The sequence below is a fragment of the Eschscholzia californica genome, unplaced genomic scaffold (genome assembly GCF_041429995.1).
Source record: "Eschscholzia californica isolate CP2 unplaced genomic scaffold, dmEscCali1.0.p SCAF_1, whole genome shotgun sequence".
NCBI lineage: Eukaryota > Viridiplantae > Streptophyta > Magnoliopsida > Ranunculales > Papaveraceae > Eschscholzia > Eschscholzia californica.
The window spans coordinates 1,303,200-1,315,952 of NW_028238198.1; the positions used below are offsets into that span (position 1 = coordinate 1,303,200).

The 12,753-nt window shown below is 35.0% G+C and overlaps 1 long non-coding RNA gene and 1 other non-coding gene across 6 annotated transcripts; one reads left to right on the top strand and one right to left on the bottom strand.

The window, feature by feature from the left end:
- Positions 1–2,234: 2,234 nt before the first annotated feature.
- On the bottom strand, positions 2,235–2,315 carry LOC147562996 (small nucleolar RNA snoR1). The gene has a single exon (XR_015231642.1). It is a non-coding gene; the product is annotated as a small nucleolar RNA snoR1 (small nucleolar RNA).
- A 3,868-nt stretch (positions 2,316–6,183) lies between these two features.
- LOC147562997 (uncharacterized) lies at positions 6,184–11,028 on the top strand. 5 transcript variants are annotated; one of them, XR_015223239.1, is made up of 10 exons: positions 6,184–6,273; positions 6,648–6,685; positions 7,468–7,575; positions 8,224–8,307; positions 8,514–8,967; positions 9,095–9,168; positions 9,371–9,486; positions 9,712–9,844; positions 10,269–10,674; positions 10,926–11,028. It is a non-coding gene; the product is annotated as an uncharacterized LOC147562997 (long non-coding RNA). The 5 variants fall into 5 exon arrangements; XR_015223238.1 differs by having other exon boundaries at positions 8,514–8,962; XR_015223236.1 differs by lacking the exon at positions 9,371–9,486 and having other exon boundaries at positions 8,514–8,962; positions 10,266–10,674.
- Positions 11,029–12,753: the final 1,725 nt, after the last annotated feature.

Consider the following 12,753-nt stretch of genomic DNA (forward strand, 5'->3'; position numbering starts at 1 on the left):
TAAGAAATTACAATCCCGTATTTTGGGATGTTTATAAAGAGATATGGAAACAATATTAATTTACAAATCATTACTATAAATACGTTATCTATTAGAAAGCCTTACATTCTAGCTAAATAAGCTCGACTAGACTACGTACATTTATTTTTACAGTTTTAACTCAACTGTTTAGAAGTATTTTTTTTGTTGAACGACTTAACTGTTTAGAAATTGAATTAAGCAAATGAGTTCGCACGAGTTGACATAAGTGCACATTTAATCGTTATATGTCCAAGAAATAAAACCATATAACGTGGGTTATCATTTTCATTTGATAAATGATGGTTTATCCCGCCGTTATTGATGAGCATAAATGCGTCCATATTTTGTTGGTTATCCAATTCTTCAAATTCATTAGAATCCGAGCCATGGTAACTTGATGAGCATGGGTAATAATACATTGTTTTACTGCAAATAAAGTGTTGAAGAAGTATGCGATTTGCTCTACAAGTTATGATGGATTTTAAAGACATACTTTATACAGTCTTCAAGAAAAACGTCTCCCAACGTCTGACAATCGGACAAATTCCTTACCCTCTTAAACACTTTATCTCCATTCAACACATGAAATTACAGTTTTCAAAAAAAAAAACATCTCGCAATTACATTCTGACAGATTCCTTACCCACTTACACACTTTATATCCATTCAACACATAAAATTACAGTTTTCATAAGGTCTATAAATACATGCCTTCACAACTCTTTATAATGTATTACAAAACATTTAGCTTCATACCCTTCAATACTTCTATCTTTGCATCTCAATACTCAGAAAAAACGGCAAAAAACAACAACGTAACTCGCAAACAAGCTTTCTTAGTTAATGATGATAAAGTCTTATGTACGACGTTTCTTGGGCTATCTGAAGATTCAATAGTGGCTATGAATCAAACTAAAGATCAAGTATAGTTTCGTATTGCTAAAAGTTATAATGAAGAAATGGAAAAATCTGGTGGAGTATGAAGACAGATCTCTAGACTCTCGCTTTCGAACGATCTCTATTGCTGTTCAAAATTTCGAGGATGTGTCCGGCAAATTGAGAATTGAAATCAGAGTGGTACCAATGAGATAGGCACTGTAAGTTTATATCATATAATATTACAATTAAATTGAAAAAAATATACTTAATACATTTAATTTGATTTCTTTTCAACCTTGTAGCTCTAAAGTGCGAGAACCTTGTACCTTCAAGAAGACGCAAAAACAAAAAGGATTCCCGATTGATCATGTATGGCCTATACTAAAAGATTGTGAAAAATATGTCGTGGCTGGTCCAAAAAGAGTAAATTTAATGAATTCGTTTAATGAGACGCAAATAGGGTCTCCTTCGTCTAGTTCTCCTGGGTTATAATCAAACTACACCAGAATCCTCTAGTTGACCAACTGGAAGAAAGAACGAAAAGATGAGGAAGAGGGTAGACGAGGAAAAATTTAAAGATGTTGCTCGATTTCACAATCGAGGCGATGAAGCACTAGAAATAATGAGAACGACTTAAACACCAAAAATCGAAAAGAATGCTGGGAAAGATAAGCAAAGGGACGCTATTAACGAACGAAATGATAAGGAACGTGAACTTGAGATAGTGAAAGTTATTTTTGAACGAAAAAAGATGGATAACGTTATGCAAATGGACGTCTATACAATTACAGATTCTATACGACAAACATACTTTCGAATAGAACAACAACAAATATATTTTGGAAAACAAAGTGGTAACTCGTTTGGAGGTCCGTATGGAGGAGGAGATGGAGGTGAAGGTGAAGGTGCAGATGGAGGAGAAGGTGGAGATGGAGGTGGCTATAGCGGTGGATGCGGAAGTCACTACCGAAATGATGATTTACCTCCGTATTAACGAAGTAGTTTCAATTCGTAATTTTAGTAAATTGTCGTATTAGTTTCAATTTGTACGTTTAGTAAAATACCGTAGTTTTAGTAGAATGTCGTATTAGTTTCCTTTTATAGCTTTAGTAAAATGTCGTATTAGTTTAATTTGTAGGTTAAGTCTTGTAATTTCAACTAGTTAATTTTATTTTATAAAAAAATTAGTGTTAAAAATGATATATATGAAATTGAGTGTGATGAATAGTGATGTGGTGGGACTTTTAGTGTTTTGCCTTTGGGTTCAACAATTTCAAAACACCAAAAAATTTGATGAAGATTCATCTTTGATGACATTTTTGGTGCCAACTATTGGAGATGCTCTCAGGGAAGAAACTTTTTAGGGTTCTTCTCATACAAGAGGGGTCAGAAATATAGCAATGGTCATCTCGGCCGTTCTACTACTAATTTTGGACAAACGATTTCAAACCTCGGAAACCGAAAAAAAAAGTACAGAACATAAGAATAAACCCTAACTTGTTAGATTTGATTCAGAAGGCTAGAGATATCTAGGGTTCGTGTGCGGTACTTATAGTGAAATTTTAAGCCAGTTAGGGTTTCGGACGTGAACTTCGCGGCCTTGACCTGGTATGGCGGGAGTACGGGAAGCCTAGCTACCCATAATGATGAACACATTTTTGAAGGCGACCAAACATTAATGAGAATTTTATAGGCACTGCACTACTTAATGGATACCACTGCTTCCATAATATGTGTGGCGGCCTATAGAAGTCTCGGTGACTCCTTTTCCTAACCTTGTAAGGAGTGATATTTTTTATGATAACTATTAACATTGTGTCATCTATATATGAGAGGTTTACCAATGGGAAACAAAGTTATTACAATAAAGGAGATAAGAACTGAAGAATACAACAAGAAACTAATTCTCCGAATTGTAAATTTCATAGTTGTTTGATAAGTCGTCAGACAAACTATCTTGTATCTAGCAGTTGCCCAATTATCATTCAAAAGAAGAAGAGTAGCACTGGTATCCAAAGAATAAGTGTTCAGCAAAGTTAAAATCGAACAAACAAAAATGGATAACAGCTTCCAGGCAGGGTGCAAAGAAACTTAACATCTTCAACGAAGATATTTAAGCCCCAAAATTCTAGAGTATTTTAGAGGACACGACGGTCCACAAACATCCTCAATACTATGAAGAACTCTGGAATATGATGAAACATTCTAAAAGATCCAAGGACATGCCTGAAGGCTTGGAAAGACTCCGGAGTAAGCGGTGAACTAGGCATATCTAGTGTTTGGAACAATCTAGAATGTCTTTGTCTTCCTAGGTACCTTCTAAAAGGTGTCCCAAGGTTTATATAAGGAGGAAGGATCCTCATTTATTAGCATCCAAGTTGAGAATCAAGTAACTAAGTGTAGAGTGGATTTTTTTTTTTGTTGAACAGTGTAAAGTGGACTTGAGAATAGAATATGACTTGGGCCGCATGTCAAAATTTGCACATACAAATGTTGTACCTGAGAGTTCATGTAACGAGAGTTCCTTTGCACCATAATTGAGTGTGGACTATAGTGGTGTTCTCTTTCTAAAGTCAAAAGAACTCCAACCATCTTCACCTAAATATGAATCCAACTTCCTTTTTCTAAAGCACCCAAGTGAGCTAGGACCCCACTTCCTTCATTTTACCTTCAAGAGGTAGGACTTGAACCCTAGTCTTAAAGTGAGCTTCACAAGTGTTTCATTATGAAAAATCATCAAATAATTATATAACATTTTTGAAAATGGGTTCACTCAAAATGTATCCTGAAAGATATAGCACTCTAAATTAAATTTAGGTAGAAATCATATCAACCAACTTACAACCATCACGGGAAACCAATTAGCTTCAGTTGGATGACCACAAACTGTAGCATAGTACCATATATATAACTACGCCTACACGTGATATATTTAAAAGTGAACGTACTTTAAGTTAAGTCCTTGTCTGGAAAAGAATGTGTTAGGGTAGTAGACACGGAAAATATTGGTTCGAATCTATGATATAGAGCAAAAGACACATAAGAGTCAACCAAAATAAAATCCAAACACCTTCAATGTTATTTCTCAAAGTATGCATCTATTGGCGCCCTTTCATTTTATTCTTGGGCTTCCTTCTCTCTTTCGCGCCCCACAGATTGAGTAGTCTGAAGGCACTCCGACCGGGCCTAATCCCTATTGGGCTTGAATAACAATAAATTAAACTCAGTCGGAGAACCTTTGGACTCTCGCGATCCATCGACCGCTTACTCTGAGGCCCACAGATAGTACAAGAGCGGAATGAAGTGAGAGCGAAAGGGGTCGCCTTGGAGGCAACCTTTCCAAACTCTAGATGGTCACAGGGGAGAAAGTGAGGGGGCGGAGTCAAAGATTTGATATGATTTTTGACAAAGAGAAGGAAAACTAGACGGAGATTCCAGATTAATCTTTAATTAACTTACATGATCTCAATCTTAGTAACAAAGTCATCTAAAATTTTTGAGTCTTTTTCTTAAATCCCTCTCTAATGCAAAATTCAACTAAGACCTCAATAATGACGTTTCGATGGTGGAGTAGAGATATCTCAAGAGGACACTTTATCTCTAATTGACCAACTCATCAATATTTGACTTTGAACCAATAAACATCAACTCATCATATTTCAAAAATATTTAATTTATTTTTTTACAAAAATAACCATACTATATATTAAAAAAAAAAAAGTTTAGACTTTAAGGATCTCTATTTTTGCCACATGTGAATGAATCTCAATTGACACTTGACAAATAAGACTAATTGTGATTTTTTTATAGTTTTGCACAAGAGACGCTCTTAAGTACGGCTGTGGAGTTTGGATATGTGTTACTTACCCTAAAAGGCCTCCTCCCTTTCTAAATGACAATAAAACCCTAAAACATACACCGTGGCTTTTCTATTAGGCATATTCTTTAACATACATGTGACATGTCATGTTTTCGCTAAAAAAAATGAAAGAAAAATAGAGAAAGAAAATATTTTAATTTGGAAAAAAAAAATGACGTGTCAATATTCTAGTGGATGACAAATGTGTAATTCACCAGAAATACAACATAAACACAAGATTTTCTTCAATGGAAAATCTGTAAATTACGTTTAACAATCAGTTTTGTTATTTATATTTGTTAACCGATTGTCGTTATTCTAGTGATGACAAATATGTAATTTTACTAGAAACACAACTTAAACACAATATTTTCTTCATTGACAAATCCATAAATATCGTGCAAAATACGAACAGTTTTATAATTTCCAATTTTTAACTAACAAAAACTAGTTTGTGGACTTACAAAAAACTGAGTTTTATCTTTGATGTATATAAGTTTTTTTTTTTTTGTACTACGATCTAAGTAAGTCGTTACATTTGGCATTTGATACATCAAAGATGTGATAAGTTCGATAACTGCTCACTCAAACTCTAACAAGACGGGGCCTATAGGCCAACTAGACAATGACTTACACCCCAACAACATTATTTATATCGTAATAATCCCAATTCAAATAACCAAAGATTCCACATTCTCTGGGGTTCGAACCTGAGACCTCCAAGACTTTATGGAGTTTATATCAACACCTTGGAAGCACTTGGGCTACCAATTGTTGACTTTTGATGTATAAGTTGGTACTTAAGCTTGACTAGGGAATATGGCTTGTTAAAATCGTTTGTTGATCATCTTGGATTTAGGGATGCACATTTTTGTGGATATTGACATATTGTCACCAAAAGGTGCCGCCTTCAAAAGCAAACAGGGGGCGTTTATGTCACATATCCATTTATGGATTTACTTATCTCCCTTGTAACTAGTGGTGTTCAAAAGGTTAGATCGTCCGGATTCAAAACAAAACAGGGCAGGTCGGGTTGCGGGTCGGTCCCAAGCAGGGACTGTCTCGGATCGGCTATACCTATGGCCCAACCAGGGACCGAGACTTGACCCAAGCCGGACCGGGCTAAACCCGGGTTGACAAGACCTTCCTGTTTTTTTTTAAATCTATTATACAAAACAGATCCTTGTGACTAGGACAAAATTAATGTAAATGAATGTGACTTGGCAATGTGACTAGGATAAAATTAATACATTTTCCAGCCAAGTAGGACAACCACTATATAAAAAAACAAATCCAGCCATCCATCTTCTTCTCGAGACTGAATCTGTCCGTCCATTCTTCCATGACCCTTCACTTACTATTCTCAATTATCTCTGATAATGACCCTCCATTTTCCCTCTCTACAACTTTATTCTGTTGTTTCTCTCTGCAAAAAACTCAAGGTAATAGCTTCTCATCATCTTCAGTCGCCCTCTCTCTGTCGCTTCTCTCTCACATCTTTCCCGAATTTGAAGGTCAGATGGTTATTTATCTTTCGAATTTTCTATGAAATCAAAGAGTTCAGTGAGTTTTGATGGGGTTGATTTTTCATGTAGTTCGAACATTTCCTAAGATAGGTTTGGATTTTGTTTGTAGAAATCGAAATCTTTAAAGGCTCAATCAATCAGGCCTAACAATCCTTGAGTTCCTTACCTCTGATTATATGCTTATTTGATAAAAACTATCATGAATCTGTAGTTCAAATTAGAGAGTTTTTTTAATTAATCTGTTTGGAATTGAATCTAATTTGCTTACTTTTTATGTTTATTTGATTTAATTGTTTGCCGTTGTCAAAGATTTCATTATTTACAAGCAAACTGATAAGTTTTTTTCTATTTTCATTTCCCAGGTAAAGAACAGATCTTGAACTTGAATTTATGTCTCAAGGTATTAAAATCCTGCAGGTTGATTCGATCCTTCTACTATTTGGTTTGTGGTTTGGTTGATTTTAGTGTTCTTGCTCAAAGTAGAGTTCATATGATGCTAAGTGTTTGATGAAATGTCTATGTCTGAAAATTAGCCAATTAATTTTAGTGTTCAAGGTATACCAATTTGAGGTTTGGTTGATTTTACTGTTCTTGCTCAAAGTAGAGTTCATATGCTGATAAGTGTTCGATGAAAAGTGTGGATTGTAGTTTCCTTCTTCGCCTACAACATAAATTGGTCATGTGTGTACACATTTTGGTTCGTATATCTGTATAGAATAGGGTCCGGTGATTGGAACCTTGAGTCTGTGAAGATCTAAGATCCAAATTCATGAGATGTTACTTTTGTAGGAGCATCAATTTCATTTGATTCAAAACTAAGTTCGAACAAAAAAGAGATGACATTTATGACGAATATTTAGGTGTCTTCGATGGAGTCTGAAAGTCGGTCATTGTATGTTGATGGTGACCAAAATGTCGATAACTTTTTCACTTTTGTAGGAGCTTCAATGTCATTTGATCGGAAACTAAGTTTGAACAAAAAAATTAACACTCACGACGATTATTTAGGTGTCTTGGGTGGAGTCTGAGTTATGAAAGTCGGTCATTATATGTTGATGATGAGAAAAATGTCGAGATTCATAAAAGACAAATATTTATTTTGTTATGATGTGTACAAACGAGCTATTATTTGAATATCTCTATCTCATTTTGTTCTTATCATTTCTTCATTTATGTTTTTAGGTACAACGATACCAAAAAAACTATGTTTCAAACAACTTGAGACAAAGAATGCTAGGGAAAGGAACATAGACCTGGAAAAGGTGGTAAACGTGGAGTTCTCCGAACAAGGTTCTTTTTTCCCCCATATTTTGTTCTTGAAACTGCTATTATAATCGTGTTACATAATATTTAGAATTCATGAATGAAACTGCTATAATAATCGTGTTACACAATTTTCCGGATTTCAATGTTTCAAACAACTTTCCTCAATTGTTTACAACAATTAACTACTTGAATAGGATAGATAATGAGTTGGACTTTCTTCTTTCTCACCTGGCCACATTGCCAAACTACATATTGTGATCCAATGTTAGATGACAATGTATAGTCCTTCAATTACTTTTCTGCCGGACAAACTAGAAAGAAGTAATAGTCAATAGGTAAGACAAAAGAGGCGATTGTCAGTAGCTACAAGCTGGAAAACTATACTGTGGATCATGCTTTTATACTTCTAAAGTAAGATTATAACAGTTTCTTCTCTGAAATATCTCAAGAAGCAACAAGACAAGGAAATTACACCATTGACCAACAAGTTAAAGGATGCTAGAACAGTGGAAAAAAATTCATTGTCTCACTAGGCTCTTTCAATCTCATATATCCTTCTTTTTTGTTGTTACTTCTTCATATTGCAACATGAGATTTGAGACGACTCAATAAAAAGCGAACACTACCTACACTACTGATTCAACATGTAACTATATGATTTTTTTTTTTTAGAATTGGGACTTGAAAATAGCATCCATACTTCAAATCATATTGGAGAGTATGCTCTGAGCCTCCCTAATTGCTAACTATCTATAGGTAAGTTTTGAGTTTTTGATGTACGTACAGTTTCTGTCAGATTTCTTCATATCTCTAATTTTATGGCATCGCCCGACGCTGCACCCCAAGTTCCTGGTTTGGAAGATTGATTCTGCTCAGTCTTTGTATGATTTGGGCAGCTTTATACACAAAAGTTTTATTTCAGTTTGTTTTAGCAATCTTTGTTTTTCTGTTTGTTGTATTAGTTTCAGCAGTATAGGAAGAAAAAGGATACTAAAGGGAGCAGCAGTGATGGAAAGTCTTGATGCATCGGCACCCCCTTCGACAGATATGTACCACCTTTTAATACGGATAATGAGTCCCTGATTTATCGGCATCGAATAGCGGAGAAATTCTGTTCCAAATGAAGTCAATTTGCCTGAAGTAGATAAGTCATCCCCATCCAGGGCTGAAGCATGTGGTGAATCTGAGTTGATAGTACCTGTTGAGATAGGTGTAGCACAAGTTAGTCCGTCGGAACCTTCTTCCCTCATTGAGGTGATTGGAGGGGAAACCATGTCGGAGATTGAGTTGGCGCCTGGCGATTTGAGGTCCTCATAAGCTACATTTTTGGTGGTGGATCGAGATGAAGAGCAAGAGTCGATGTCTGCTCAAGAAGCTATATTTGATATATCTTCCACCAAGGAAAATAAAGGTCAGGTGTGGCTGCTTTTGCTTTCTTCGATTCATTTTTATCTCTCTGGTGTGTTTGATTAAATGTCTGAGAGAAGTGAAGCTTCTTGTGAGGGAAACTTTTGTTGTTAAGAAAAATCTTTTTTTTTTTCAGATTTCATCAGTCAACAAGCAGACCTTAATGATTTGAAGGCAGAAAGTGATCTTATGAATATCCTCCTCACCAAAGTACGCTTCTTTATCTCTTTAACTACTTGGTTATTATCTATCTAAAACGGTGACTTTTTTGTATGAATTTAGTTTGTATAAGGTTTGGCCTGGCCGCCTGGGGTTTCTTTTATTTTCTAGGGATTAGACAAGAATTCTCTATATAACAGGATTAACCTACAACTATACTAGCAAATCTAAAATGCTTGAGTGTGTTTTGGAGAAATCCACTTTGTTCTAAACAGTGAATCTGCTTCGACGCCTTTCCTACCTACATATGCCAATCCCATCTACTAATGCTAGAGCTTGCGGAGACTGCAACCATTTATTTGTTAATTGGTAGGCTGCTAGAAGTTCTATTTTCACCCCAAGTTATTTTTTTTATTCAACATAGTGGTGTTTGCCCAAACAATACTTAAGAACTGCTTTTTGTAGCCATTTCTTTTCATGGACATCATATGAATGAATATATATATATATATATATATATATAGATCCTTAACCCAAGTCTCTTTTTATGTACTTTTTTGATTGAAATTTAAATTTAGAAAGTGTTTCATGTAGTCTGAAAGAGGACAACAAGAAGAATGGGATGATAGCAGGCTCACAAAAGGAGGGAGTAGATGCAAGGCTACAAAGAAAGGTAGAGGCTATTATCGAAAGAGAAAGAGTCTTGGCTTATGTTCAGGCCCACAAGGTATTGTATCACTTAACTTGTCTATCCTTTCTCTTGATTAATTTTGTGGGGTTGCAACTTGACCAATTGGCAATGAGTAGAGCTGCTCTATAAATTCTAAGTTATGAGACTTCGTGTTGTCCATGTGGGGCCATTCCTGCACGCCCTTCACTCGTGGCTCAAAGAGTGTACGCGTGGCCGTTAGGCCTGTCAGTGTCAGGGATTGGCAGTTCTGGGCTCCTAGCTGTGATACCATATCAATTTTTCGGGCATCCAACTCAGTGAATGGGGTGACCCTAGATATAATATTCTTGGTCATGGGAGGGTCTTATGTTAGACTATTCTCGTGTACTTACCAATAATCATATAATCAGATAGAAATGGAGTCTAAAAGAATGGATATCTCGACTAATTTATACAATTGATTTTTCTTCTTTTCCAGCAGTTGATTCAAGCAACTTCAAAATCAACTGAGACAGGTTTAATGGAGATTCAAGCTGGTAAATTCCCATGGTGGTGGAACTGGATCGAGCGAGAACTTTCAGAAAATCGTTCTGAATATCAATCTATAAAGAACAGACGGTTTTCTGAAAATTCAATCTACAGAAACAAAGAACTATCTAACACCGCCACGTAACCGACTCAATATCCTGATCATGGACAACCTGAATCAAGCAACTCAAAACAACCAAGTTTCAGACCCGAGAATCTCGATTCACTTACACCAAGATCGTTAAAATCACCTGTTGCAACAAGAAATTTCAATCTATCAAATATTTCTACAAGAAAAGTCATGATTTGATTTAGTCGATGGAATTGTTTTAATGGGCATGATGTTTCTCCATCTAGAGGTTAGATTTGAATCAAACTTTTCTTGGTTAGCTTTAGCATGTTATGATAGATTTTAGCTATTGCCTATGAATGGAATTAGATGATGCATGCATTTCGTTTGTTATGGGAAGGACTTGAATATAATCTATTGTTAGATTTTGGAATCCCTTTGAATTGGCTCTCACCCGTCATATTCCACTTCTTCACTGGTCACCAAATCTACTTATACTCTATTATTAGTTTTTAGTCTTCATAGTTGGGTCATTTTCAGGCATTTTTCTTATATCTTGGAAGCAATTGCAAGTTTGGCTGAATCAGGAGTTGCGTCAAAGGATATGATATTTGATTCTAAGGTAAAAAACAATTGAACCTGTTCCCGGATTACCATTTTGAAATGTTTCATATTGTTCATTGACTTTGATTATCATTTCGTTTAGTTATTATGATGGTAAGTGTTTGTTTATTTATTTTAGTTGCTTCATAATCAATTTGATTCTCATTTTTTGTTAAAATTTGTTTTCTGTTTTGTTTTTAATATGAGATTTACGTAATCGATGGATCCTGTCTTACTCGATTAATGAGTTTACGTTCATTTTATTTACGATCCGTTCTCATCTCTCTCTCTCTCATATTATATAAGGGGTTTGTGGAAAAATGGATCAAGTATTAGCTTCTTATGAAATGCGGAGATAATTAAAGATAGGTTGCTTGAGTAAATTAAAATCTATATAACAAATTAGCTAGGTTTTGGGTGCCATGTCATAACTTAGCATTTATAAATCTTGGTCGTTCAATCTGTTTTGATCCAATAGTTTAAGTTATTTGAAATTTCGGTTTTTTGAACCTCCCATATATGTCTTACGTGATTAAAGAGGTAGTTACAAAATGCCCATTATTTCCTCACAATCCTTGATTCTCTCACCATAGAAACTGAATATCTCCCTATTTTAGGATTGCCTTATCTAATATACTTTTTCCTCTTTCATAAACGATTACTTAAGTTAATTTGCTCTCTGTTCTCTCTCATATAATCAACAATCCTCTCTATTTCTTGGTGAGACTAGGGTTAGTGTTCATGTTGTTAGATTTTTTTCAAGTTTATTATTTTGTTTTGGTTTATAGTAACGTTCATTATTTTGTTTTCGTTTTTAGTTAAGAATTAACAACTATTCTTATTTCTTGCTCCTAAAACAATGATATCAACAATATTCAAATTTGTAGTCTCTTTTTTCTTGCTCCTAAAATAATTTATCAACAATATTCAAAACCGAAATTTCATATATTAGATTGATACAATTAATAATGCTTTTTCTGTTTTGGTGCATGGTAAAAAAAACCCTAAATATACTGAAAGTGAGAAAACAAATATTTATCTATTTTGGATACTTGGGATCATTTTGGTGATTGATTTTCAGGGGCCTGAGTGCTTTGATGCTTTTTAATCTGTGGGGAACCATAACGAAGAGAAGCCTTTGTATTTTTCATCTATAACTCTTCTCCAGAAGCTGTTGGGTTCTTGACCATACCGCCATATCCATTTTCCTACCAATGCTTTGTTCATAAGCTCCATATTCTTAATGCCTAAACCTCCAAGTTTCTTGCTCAAAGTTAGTTTTGACCATGCTACCCAGTAATGTTTTCTCTTGGATGAGGAAGATCCCCAAAAGAATTCTGATTATCTTATCGATGGAATTTCTAATAGAAACCGGCATGAAGAAGAGAGAGAGATAATACAAAGGAATAGCAGAGAGAGTACTTTTAATCAACACCATTCTTCCTCCTTTAGAAAGATACCGACATTTCCAAGTAGCTAGCTTTTTCTGAAGCTTTTCTATGATGGGATCCCAGAAAGATTTGACCTTAGAAGAATTTCCCAAAGGAATACCGAGATGAGTAAAGAGGAATTTCTCTAACTTACACCCAACAATGTTGCTAATTTGTTGCAATAGCTTATCATCAGTATTAATACCAATAACGGATGATTTCTCTCTGTTAATCTTTAGCCCTGTAAGGCATTCAAATTTCTGCATAATATTGTTGAGAGTGTGAACCTGAAGAAGATCAGCTTGCAAGAAGATGATAGTATCATCCGCAAACTG